The sequence below is a fragment of the Dipodomys merriami genome, unplaced genomic scaffold (genome assembly GCF_024711535.1).
Source record: "Dipodomys merriami isolate MVZ:Mamm:240054 unplaced genomic scaffold, mDipMer1.0.p SCAF_385, whole genome shotgun sequence".
Lineage (NCBI taxonomy): Eukaryota > Metazoa > Chordata > Mammalia > Rodentia > Heteromyidae > Dipodomys > Dipodomys merriami.
The window spans coordinates 309,356-322,313 of NW_027205437.1; the positions used below are offsets into that span (position 1 = coordinate 309,356).

General features: G+C 37.9%; 1 long non-coding RNA gene and 1 pseudogene across 1 annotated transcript; both read right to left on the reverse strand.

The window, feature by feature from the left end:
* LOC138805100 (MTRF1L release factor glutamine methyltransferase-like) overlaps window positions 1-12,958 on the reverse strand; it is a 418,978-nt pseudogene that overhangs the window by 170,753 nt on the left and 235,267 nt on the right.
* Window positions 6,289-12,398, reverse strand: LOC138805102 (uncharacterized). The gene is made up of 3 exons (XR_011365440.1): window positions 12,221-12,398; window positions 8,547-8,657; window positions 6,289-6,411 (listed from the first exon to the last, which is right to left on the reverse strand). It is a non-coding gene; the product is annotated as an uncharacterized lncRNA (long non-coding RNA).

Sequence of the window (12,958 nt, forward strand, 5' to 3'; positions counted from 1 at the left end):
GTAAAAATACTGTACAGAGGGCTCAGAGTTACAGGACTAGGTAATGAGTACATTTCGTATACAGCATTGTTACCTCCTCCTTTGTTTTTCTCCTACCATCCTTTCCTTCCCCACATCTCCAACTCCTCCCTCCTCGACCCCTGCCTGAGATTGTAAATTCATTTTCTGCACAGTGTCCTGTACATCTCATTGTCACAATGGTCAACCTGAATCCCCATTTAAGCATTCTGCTATATCCCTTCCTCTCTCCAAATTACAGATATATATATATATATATATGTGTATATATGTATATATATATATATATATATATATATATATATATATATACTATATATATATACTTCTTCATCTTCAAAGAAGTCTCTCTTTAAGTCTTCAGCCAATTTAGATATTGGACAGTTGTTCCTTTGAGGATGTGTTGTTGGGGTATTTATGATTTTGAGTCCTAAGTATATTTTCTATATAAGACTTTGTCTGCTTTATGACTCATGAAGAACTTCTCCCACTAAGTGGGCTTTTTATTGATCTTGCTGTCTATGAACTTTACCTTGCAGAAGCTCTGCTGTTTCATGCAATCCCATTTGTCCAACCTCTCTTTGATTTGTTTTGTTTGTGGTTCTGTATTAATATATATATATATATATATATATATATATATCACCCTGCATGATATATATGATACATAAATATGTATATGGATCTAGCTTTCGTTTTCTACAGGTGTATAACCAATTTTACCAGCACCATTTACTGAAAAGGCTGTTTTTCTTCCGTTCTATTTTTTTAGCTCCCTTGTCAAAGATTAGGTTGCAATATGTCAGTGTGTTTATTTTTGAGTCTTCAGTCCTATTCATTGGTCCTCAGAACTGTTCTTGTGCCAGTACCAAGCTCTTCTTATTATTATGGCTTTTTAGTATAGTTTGAAATTTGGAACTGATATTGCTCCAGTGCTCTTCTTTCTTCTAAGAATTGATGAAACTACAGCCAGCATTATACTTAAAGGTGAAAATTTAAAGGCATTTCTTATTAATTCAGGAAAGAGATAAGGATGTCTGCTCTCTCCACTCCTCTTCAACTACTTAGTATTAGAATGCTAGCTGGGACATTAAGACAAGATGCAAATTTAAAGGGAATCCAAATAGTGAAAGATGAAGTAAAACGTAAAAGATGACCAACGGAATAGAATTGAAAACACAGGAACGAACCTACAGTCCCATAGCCATCTAATTTTCGATAAGGGAGCTGAAAAATAGAATGGAAGAAAGAAAGCCTCTTCAGTAAATGGTGCTGGCAAAATTCATCCACTACTTGTAGAAAACTAAAGCTAGATCCTTATTTATCACCCTGCAACAGAATCAACTCCAAATGGATTAAAGACCTCAGAGTCAAAGTAGACACTCTGAAAATATTACAGGATGGAATAGGAGAAACCCTAGGTGTCCTTGGCACAGGCCGAAATTATCTTAATAGAGACCCAGAAACACAAAAAAAATCAAAAAAAGTTTGGACAAATGGGATTGCATGCAATTGCAGAGCTTCTGCCTGGCCAAGGACATAGCTAGCCAGATCACTAGAAAGCCCACGGATTGGGAGTAGATATTCACTAGCCATACAATTTACAAGGGTCTCATATCTAAAATATACTTGGAACTCAAAATATTAAATCCCCCAACAACAAATCCTCAAAGAAACAACTGCCCAATAAATAAGTGGGCTAAAGACTTAAAGAGAAACTTCTCTGAAGAAGAAAGAAGGATGGCCAATAGACACATTTAGAAATGCTCAACAACCTTAGCCATAAAAGAAATGCAAATCAAAGCAACATTGAGATACCACCTCACTCCAGTTAGAATGGCAAAAATCAAGAACTCTAACAACAGCAGATGCTGGAGGGGATATGAACAGAAGGGAACCTTACTTCACTGTTGGTGGGAATGTAAACTTGCTCAACCACTTTGGAAAGAAGTATGGAGGTTCCTCAAAAGACTTCACATAGAGCTCCCCTATGACCCAGCAATCCCACTTTTGGGCATTTACCCAAATGTTGACAAACAAGACCACACTAAAGCTACCAGCACAACTATGTATATTGCAGCATTTTTTACCATAGCTAAGATATGGAACCAACCCAGATGCCCTTCAGTAGATGAATGGATCAAGAAAATGTGGTATATATACACAATGGAATTCTATGCCTCCATCAGAAAGAATGACATTGCCCCATTTGTTAGGAAATGGAAAAACTTGGAAAAAATTATAGTAAGTGAAGTAAGCCAGGAACAAAGTAACACAGGTCCCATGGTTTCCCTTATTTGCAATATCTAGTATATGTATGAGTCAAGCGGAAAAATTCAGATAATGTGATGTTAGGAAAATGAATCCTTAGGTATTTTAATGTTTTTTTTTGTTTCATGCATGTGTTTCTAATGCATTTATAAGATTATTTCTTTGTTGTTTTGTATGTCCCTCCCCCACAGTATAACCCCCACTTTCAATATATTTGATGTCAGTGTAACTTGTGGAGGAGATGGGGAAAAACAAGTCGTTTAAGGATTCAGGTGGACCTGTTGCAACAATGAGAAGTACAAATTGTCATGTCAAAAATGAGCTTTACAATGTCGGTGGGGGTGGAGGGATGGGAGGAAGGATTGGGTGGGGGGTGAGTGGGAGGCTGGGAAGGGAGGTAAAGGGTAAACAAAGGAGGAGGCTGCAATGCTTGGTAAGAAATGTATGCATTATCTTGCCCATGTAATTGTAACCCCTTTGTACAGTATGTTCACAAATAAAATAAAAATTAAAAAAAAACATGGGTACTCCACCACTTTTTGGTTCAATCACTTCTAACCTCAAAGATATACTTTGCTAACAAAATGCTTAGAAGAAACCGAAGAATACTTCACTTTTATCTTCTCTCTTAAGAATCTCTTTAGATACCATATCAGGACCAGTGAAGTTATTCTTTCAAAAATTATTTCAATAGATTATCTTTCTCTTGGTCTTGCATTTGCTCAGAAGGATGTATGGAAAAGAATAGAGTTAAATCATCCATACCTTTTATGACAGTGTCTGTTACAAAATGACAATGCTCCTATGTCCTATGTCTCTGTCCTTCTCTTAGCTCTTGCGTGATTTCCAACTAATCACAGATTCTTGGCTTCAAGTCTAGTGAAGGTGAAGCACTATAAGTCCTTCCCCACTGCTACCTCTTCATGGTTTCTCTTTTAAAACTCTTTTATTTGGATGTGGAATTTATTTTCATGTCTTCATTCAATCCATTCTAAATTGTAGTGAGCTAAATAGGCTCTGTAAAATCACTTTAGGTAGCAAAAATATTAAGACAATATATCAAAAAGTTTGGCCACCCTCCACTGCTGAAGCCAATATGCTTAGCTAGGGCTTCTAAGAACACGTTTTCTTGACTTTTCAATTTGCTCAATTCTTTTCTGATCCCAAAACTTTTGGGCTTATATAATAAGAGAAGTCTTCACTATCTCGTTAATAAGGATATTATATTTTTGAGCTACTAAGAAATGTGAAATCATTGGTTTCAAGTATCCAATCAGGTTTTTTTCTGTAGTTCAGTGCTTCACATGCAAAGACATTGTAGAACGTATTACAAACATTTTTGAGTGCACTTTTTCCCTAAATATTTTGACCCAAATTATCTTTTTCAGAGAATTACTGTTTGGTAATTAAAGTCAATACACAAATTTTGATTTTTTTTTAAGAACGTTGAATTTAAATTCCACTACAACCTTGTTTCACACAGTGAGTAGATTTCCTGGGTAAGGACAATTCTCAAGGGAACCTACAGGACTTATACCAAGGGTTCTGAGGTTTGTTTGTTTAGTATGAACATGAGCCATCTTCACCCTCTTTGCTCCCTCTCAGTTAAGTCTCCATTGATTATTTTGCATGAAAGCCTATTTTCCCAAGAAATTTTAAATTTTCCTAATAGGCTAAGTTGTTAAAAAGTTTGAACAAATTAAAATTTACCTGTCAGTTTTGGGGGGTGTGCAGTCGTGGGGCCTGAACTCTGGGCCTGGGCGCTTTAGCTCAGCTCTTCAGCTCAAGGCTAGCGCTCTACCACCTGATCCACAGCACCACTTCCGGCTTTTTTTTTCTTTTTGCTTATGTGGTGCTGAGGAATTGAACCCAGGGCCTCAGGCATGCAAGGCAAGCGCTCTTACCACTGAGCCACCTTCCCAGCCAAACCTGTCATAATTTTAAAACTCTTTTGAAATTCCTTTATTAGAACCACAAGTTCATCAATCCTAACTCCACCTTTAATATCAAAAACAGTTAACATGTTGTTTTCATGATATAGTGTCCATGAAACTACTATTTTCCAGTGGCTTTGTTATGCATATATATAGCCTTATAATCTGATGATAAGCAAAATGAACTCCAAGATATGGAAACAGAGAGTATTATTTGCGATTGTTGTTTTTAATGTACTATGTGATTTCCATTTTCTTTTGGGGTTTTCCCCTATGCTTTTTTCCCTGCTGTATTTGATTTTGGTAGCCTGTGTATTGTGTATATATTTACCTTAATTAAGGAAGGGACGAGGAACAACAAAATGGTGAGACAAAGGACAAAGGCAAACCAATGCAATAGCAATACTCACAAGACAATATGTTGGAAATGTACATTACAACTTGTGAGGGGTACTGGGGTCAAGGAAAACTGTGAAGAAAATGAGGGAAGGGGTAACAAGTTTGAAAAGTTATGTATTCACTACCTTAAAGTTACTGTAACCACACTGTACATCACTTTGACAATAAAATTAAATTTAAAAAATAAGCTGCATGAAATAAAATTTCACTGTATTGGTAAAGTACATAGTACTCTTTATGTAGTAACTTTTTAAAATTCCATACTTTTGGTGTCTAATTTGAATTAATTACCCCTTTTTAATCAGAGGACCATCAACTTGAATGCTATCCAACTAGACAATATTTTCACAATATACTTACCAATATTTTGAAAAAAGAATAAATATAGTACTTTCTCATACTAAAAGTGAAAACAGTTTAATTCTATGGAAACAAATAACTTGTAAAAGTAAATAAGTTGTTAAGAAGACAGAATATATGTGTTCGTCAACATTCCAATGACTAGTAATTACTCATTTTCAAATTCTGAAGATTCCATACCTGAGAGATTCAAAACAATACCAGCTTGCATGTTATGTAATTTTACAATAGATGCATTTTCCAATGGGTTGTTACAGATTGAGAGACAACAGAAAAATAACCATGTTCTGGTAGAGGATAAAACTATGTAGCATCGGTAATAATTAATTCTTCAAGAGTAAGCAATTGTTTATCACAATAAGCTATTATTTTTATGACCACCAATACCAATATTTATGATATAGAGTCATCCTAGCCCAAAATTCTCCAACTTTTAGGGTGCATCTCAAACTTCCCTTAATTCATATGATAAATAGCTTATCTCTATTGTGAAAAAATACAACTCTGCTAATGTGATGCGATTCATGTTCTGGTAAGAACACCACAATAAAGTGGGTTGCATCATTTTCCCCCCACTGGTATTTTTGAGATCAGAACATTTGCAAATATTACTTATATTTATAATTTTTAGCTATCATATAAATTCTGGATGCTAAGATTGGAAGATTACAGTTGAAAGCCCACCCAGGCAAGAATATTCCCTAGATTCTTATCTCCAATAAACTTCTCAGCAAAAGCCAGATGAAAGTGGCACTGAGGTTGAAGTGGTAGGGCATGAGCCTTGAGCATAAACAGGCTCAGAGACAGTGTCCAGGCCCAGAGTAAAAGCCCTAGGACAAACCAATAAAACAAAAACAAAAATAAAATCAAACCCCAAATGTAACATTTTTCTCACTGTATACAGTAGCAAATAATTAAGGAAATTGCTTCCTGTGTTACATACAGGTAGAAGAAAGAAGATGTCACACGATTATACTCTTCATACCATGTTATACCAAAGACTCCAAAAATTTCTCTTATTCTAAATTCATAAATTAATGTCATCAATTTGTTGGCAACTCTGTCTACAACATTCACATTATCATTTCATACATGAACTGTTGGAATTATCTATTAACTAAGTTTTTGAAAGAATATTCTAGGCACATAGAATGCAAAATCATTTGTGAATGTCAATTAAACCCTCTAATTAAAAACAATTTTGTAGAATCCTATAGAATATAAAATTACAAACAAAACCAAAATATTTTAAATCTAAATTCTAATTTAGCAAGATCTTCAAAATCCTTCATTAGAGGAACTTTGCTATTTTTCCAAGCTTAAGCTTGTGTAATTCTTCATCATTTCTTTGGGTTACAACAGAATGATGATAACTTATTTTTTCAAATTTTGGATGGGAATCATGAGTCATTTTGCATCTAGGAGTGTTCTGTAATGAAGAGAGAATTTAAAACACAAGTGAGGATTAAGTATGAGTTGCATTTCAACAGGAAATTTGACTTCTCAAAACATAATGACAAAATTAGCCCAAATGTCCAACTATGTATTCCTTTCTTGTTTATTTTGTTTTATTAAGTTAAAATTATACACTTTGGTCCAGGGAAGGTATCAATATGTAATTCCATTCTCTAATCTCCTGTCTTAATCTCAGTGCTAGAATTCTAAGCTTGTATCACATTGCCCTGCCATAGTTTCTTGGTTTATTTAATCTAGATATAGACTACCAATTCTGAACTTCTCCAGTGATATTATACACCAGAGTGACTGCTTAAACTTTATCTACTATTTTCAAAGATGTTCTAACATTTGATACAGGATATGAACATTTTCAAATGCACCTGCCAGATCTCTGATTCATTCCTCCATGGACCTGATCCCTTTAATAATGATTATTGATTCTTACTATCTCTGATCCCTACCAATGTAATATTCTCAAACTTATTTGAAGGAAGTTCATTTGAGGACTTTCAAATATTAAAAATTATCACTTGATTCTAGTCTTGTTCAGGACATATATTTATTGTTTTGTAACTTTTCTACACATTCTGAGAGTTGTTTCATTTGTGTATTTGTGTGTGCATATATAAGTGCCTCTGGGTGTATGTGTATGTCTGTATGTATATATGCAAAAGCCTCAAGCTTTTATTAAGCAATCTTGCTCATGACTGATATTCCATCAATTGAGCCATTCTTCCAATCCAGATTTTGACTGCTTAATTTTATATACTGTTGCAAAGAATGTTCTGCCCAGGCTGGATGCCAATAGAACTTCCCAGACTCCTTTACATTCTTAGGTTTTATTTCTCCAGGAGTATCAACTTTTAAACGACAAACATTTTTGTGAGAGTAATGTCTAAGCTGTAGCCCATATTTTTAACTCAAGAATTCTTTTTTTTTGTTTTGGTGGGGTGTCTGGTCATGGTGCCTGAACTCTGGTCCTGGGCTCTGTCCCTCAGCAATTCAGCTCACGGCTAGCCCTCTACCACTTGAGTCACAGCGCCAATTTTGGCTTTTTTCTTTTTTGCTTAAGTGGTACTGAGGAATCGAACCAAGGGCCTCATGCATGCGAGGCAAGCTCTGTACCTCTGAGACACCTTTCAGCCCTAACTAAAGAATTCTTATAAAGATAGATGAACAGACACATTACACATCTTGAGTGTACACTGTTAGGAATGTGATCGTAAGCTGGGTTATGGAGGGATATGAGGATTGAGGTTCAAAACCAGCCCCGGTAGGAAAGTCCCAGAGACTCTTTTCTCAAATTAACTAAAAGAAAACTGGAATTGGCACTGTGGATCAAGTGGTAGAGCATTAGCTTGAGCTGAATAGCAGAGAGACTGCTCGCAGGCCCAGAGTTCAAGTCCCAAGATCACCGCCAACAAATATATATATATATGTGTGTGTGTGTGTGTGTGTGTGTGTGTGTGTGTGTGTGTGTGTGTGTGTGTGTGTGTGTGTTTGTGTCTGTGTGTCTGTGTGTGTGTGTAAAGAAAAAAAAAAGAAATGAGATCTTAGACACCAGTTTATTGCTAGCATAATCCCTGCTCTCACAAGATGGACATTTTTCCAATTAAATCCATGCTTTTATATCTGACTTTCATTGAAAACAGAATTATTCTTCCATTGTACTTTCTACAAAGTTGCATGATTAGCAAGCATGATTTAGAATGGGAGTGGCCTCATACTTCATGTTCCACATAGGGTTCTTGCTTTCTGTATATCACTCTCATAAATCTACATACTGGACTTGGCTTTATTGTTTCAATGTTGCTTATTTGTAGTCTTCTATACTGTATGTAACCCTTATACTTAAACACAGAACTTCTCTTTCTCCTATTATTGCTATTGTTTCCTTACTGTTAGCTCATGCACACTTGGGAAATAATGAACAGCACGTACAGTCACAAAAAGAATGTTCTGAAAACCTTCTTCCTATTTAAAATTCGCCTTAACTTACAGAGAACTTACAAAGTTTGAACTCAATGTACTCATGTATAATATATTTATAAGCAATATAAATTTCATATTTTCTCTTTACTAAATTTTCTCTGAAATACGTTTTACCTCAGGTCCATAGGTGTTCTAGTCTTCTAGCAGTGAAGCCAGAAAACATTCACTATAGCTCAAGCAGCACCATCGATTGTTACTGGAAGTAACTGTTACTGGATGTGGAAACTGACCCCAGGAGAGGAATGGAACATAGAGGAAAAACAAAGTTCAAGTTACCTTGTGCTTTCCTTTTTACTGTACAAGAAAGTTATCCCAAGGCTTGAAGGAAACTCTGTCCCTGGCTTTTGAGTGTGTTCTTTACTCATATAATTTTTTTTGGAAACTTCTAGTTCATAGTGTTACAAAAAGAAATAATGTACCATTTGAAGGCCAGTATAAAACAAAAGGAAATAACATTGTTTTAAAAGTGTTCTCCTGCAAAGTAACAAAGACATAGAGGTTTTAAAGTATCTTATAGATGGCTATTTCAATCCTGAGATGATTCTCTTGATGCAGGAGTCAGTTATCAATTCCTTTGGTCTGGTTCTGAGTTCTGCAGAGCAACAAGGATTCCAAAAAAGCAGGATCCAGTCAATATGATCAGCAAAAGAAGACTCTACTCTGACCAGTTCACCTTTAAGGAGGGCCCCAAAGAAAAATCTGGGATTTTTATTTGCTTGTTTGTTTAGTTTGTGCTAGTCCTGGGGCTTGAACCCAGAGGCTGGATCCTGTCCCTGAACAGTTGTCTTTCCTGCCCACCTACCCCAAAAGCTAGTAATCTACTGTTTGAGCCAAAACTCCACTTCTGGTTTTTTGGTGTTCAATTTGCGATAAGAGTTTGACATACTCTCCTGCCTGGTTTGGCTTTGAATTAAGATAGTAAGAAAGCTAAGTGACATCAACTGTATAGACTTCTCTTTTGAAACAAAAAATATTAGACGAAGTTTATTGTAAAGCTAGTATTTGACAATTTTTAAAGGAAGACAATATGTCTAGCAAAGAAGCCATAACTTAAATAACTCAGCAAAAGTAGGTGCACTGAATCATTTTGAAATTATTTTTTCTGCTTGGGAAGTTTATTGATCTTGTCCTTCCTTTTGGGGAAACTTAAGGTAATATTTGCACTTTTTGTTGGTTGTGGGGCTTGAACTCTGATCCTGGGCGCACTCCCCCAGCTCTTCAGCTCAAATTGAGTGCTCTACCGCTTAGCTACAGCACCACTTCTGGGTTTCAGGTGGTTAATTGAAGATAAGTGTCTCATGGACATTCCTGACCAGGCTGGCTTTGAACCACAATTCTCTGGTTTCCTGAATAGCTAGGATTCCAGGCGTGATCCACCAGCACCCAGCTCATATTTGCATTTATGTGCACTGAATGATACTATGTAGACAAATAATGGAAATTTGAATCAAATGATGGCATTGCAGCTTTTCAGAAAATTTGAGGTAACAATAAATATGTCCTCCTTTTCCATGTTGTTTCATTAATGACTCATGAGCTATGGGACCCTTAGTTAGCATTCTCTGCCGTCTGTGTAGGTGTATTTAGTATCAGGAAATGTTCATAGAGAAATATAGAAAGACTGAGATTTTTAGAAAGCAAAGAAGTTAAGGTAAGAAAAAACAGCACAGAAGGAGATACATGTATTACACAGAGATTAAGAAGTAGCCTAAGAGATTTAGAATGCTAAAGGTAATGCGGAATAAGACTAGTTGATAACTATTTGTTCAATAACCAAAAATGGTTCTCTATAAACGTTTCTGGTATACGTTAGTAACTATCATTTATTCATTACCTCTGTAGTTATTCCTTCTCTTCTGTCACAACTGTTAATTTGCCTCTGCCGTTGTGGTGCCATGAATAACCAAAAAGATTTCCAAATCTCACTTAGACTACCCTTCTCATTGTGATTAGCAGAGACCATTCAAAAACCTGGAATCTTTGAATTTCCAGAATTAATCTTCACCTGACATCTAAGCACATTCAAGACATTAATTGCTCTGACCTAATGAACAAAACTTTTTTTCAACACAATATCCTAATATAAGAAAAAGTACATGAATTATGGACTATTGTCAGGTGTCAGTATGGCAGGAGCAATTACATATTCCAAGTAGGGGTTCTTTATTTTGCATTTACTAATTAAATGTTTTTTGCTTTGGGTTTTTTTTTTCCTTTTTTGCTCAAGGCAATCACTGTACCACTTGAGGCACAGCACCATTTCCAGTGTTTTTCTGTTTATGTGGTACTGAGGAATTGAATTCAGGGTTTCATGCATGCTAGGCAATCATCATATCATGAAGCCACATTCCCAGATCCCTAAATGACTTTCTTAAGTTAACATTACATTTTCATTCTGTAACTATGTACCATAATATTGGCCAGGTGCTAGAAAATAATGTAGAAAAGAATACAATATAAAAAATCCAGTAAGGCTAGGTGGAAAATGAATAACCCTGACAGTCTTGCAAGGGCTCATAGGGTTGATCTCATGGAGATGTATCAACATGCTGAACGAGACAGCTCCCTACCCACAGCCCAACTCCAGAATGAGTGGGCCATCTTGGGTTCCAGCTACCTGGGGACATTGGCCCACCTCCTACTGCACCCATTCTACCCGTTCCTGAGAGCTACAGTGAGAGAGAGAAGAGAGAGAGAGAGAGAGAGAGAGAGAGAGAGAGAGAGAGAGAGAGAGAGAGGAAGAGAGGGAGGGAGGGAGAGTTGGTGATAGGGAGAGAGGGAGAGAGGGAGAGAGGGAAAGAGAGAGAGAGAAAATCAGAATTACACTTAAATCAGGTGCCAGTGGCATAAAACTCTAATCCTAACTACACTGGAGGCTGAGATTTGAGGATCATGGTTCATAGACAGCCCTGGAGGAACGTGTTTGAGAATCTTATCTCCAAAGAACCACCAGAAAACTGGAAGTGACACTGTGGGATCAAGTGATAAAGCGCAAGCCTTGAGCTGAGGAGCTCGGGAACAATGCCCAATCCTAGAGTTCAAGAACCACGATTGAAAGAAGTGGACTTCCCACCACAAGAACTGGACTGAATAGCACCCATTGTCCTAGGGAGCATGGTAGAGAAGTCAGGCCGAGCTTCCTGTGAACTTGAGGTCATAAGTAGGTCATCTGGCTTCTCTTTGCCTCAGATTCCCCAGCTGCAAAACTGAACAAAGTGAAGGATCCCCTTCCTCATTGGGATAGGGTAGTAATGAAAGAGAGCCATGTTTCGGTTCATAATCCCACACCTGTTGCATGATTAATAACAGGCCCCACCTGAGCCCTTTCTGGTATCTTCCTGTCATATGCTCACAGAATTGCTAAAACCTTATCTGAAGGCCATTCCCTCTCTTTTCCAGAGATCGCTCTGTATAAATCCCTTGTTTCCTCACAACTGTCCTGTGAGGAGACTGAGGTCCAATGGTTGAGGCCCTACAAAGAGCTTCACGTGTGGTCAAGAATCCTCTGCTATGGACTGAGTTTAGGATAATCCATGTTAACCGATGACTGAGCATGACACCACATGTCTACCATCCCAATTACAGAGGACCAGGCCTGGTGGAACATACCTTTCACAGGAGGACCATGATCCAGCCCAGCCTGAGCATATTTGTAGTTTCTATCTCAGAAATCCTCAAGACAGAAAGGTGGCTCATCAGCGCCATGGAGAGGAAACAAGCAGGGGGGACATGGTGCCCCCAGAGGGGTGTTTGACCCAGGGTATGTTGTTGTTGGGACAGAAACTCACCTGTGCTGCTGGGAGAAGCTGTTGGCAGCTGCTCCAATTGGGGCAGCAGCGATGGCGCCAGCATTGTGGACACATGGGCCCAGAGCAGAAGACTAGGGGCAGGGACCCGGTCTGGGATTTAGGCCGGCTGGCAGCTAGACATTGATTGAGGTTTGAAACCTGGCACTGCGTGAAGGGAGGGGAGGGGCCAGGTGGGGTGCCAGCATCAATTTTCTACTAAACTCCAAAGTCACCTCGAGTCTATTCCTCAGGACTCAGCCCCTTCTACCTTCCTGAACTGCTGGTAGTGGTGTAAACTAACAGAGGGAATCCCAGTGCTACCTGGCAGCATGGAATGTGGGCATGGCCACCATTCTTGTATCCCATTGGTCAGAAAGAAGCATGAAAGAATGGGGGTGTGGCCAGAATCCTGTGAAGCAAACAGCATGGGCGGAGTCAAGATGACAGTGGTTCTCCCAGCCTTTTTCCCAGGAAATTCTGTCCAATTCAGTTGGAGAGAAGAGGGTGACCTGCTTTAACTGGATGGCTACACAGATTGCTGTATAGTTCTGTTTGTTGCCAGTCCCAGACTTTGAACTTAGGATCTGGGCACAGTTCATGAGCTGCTTTTGCTCAAGGCTGGTCCTCTACACTAGAGCCACAAGATTTCTGGCTTTGTTGGCACTGAAGTTGGACAGGGGTCTCAAGGATTTTCCTGCTTAGGGTGACTTTGACCATGATCCTCTATTCACAGCCTTG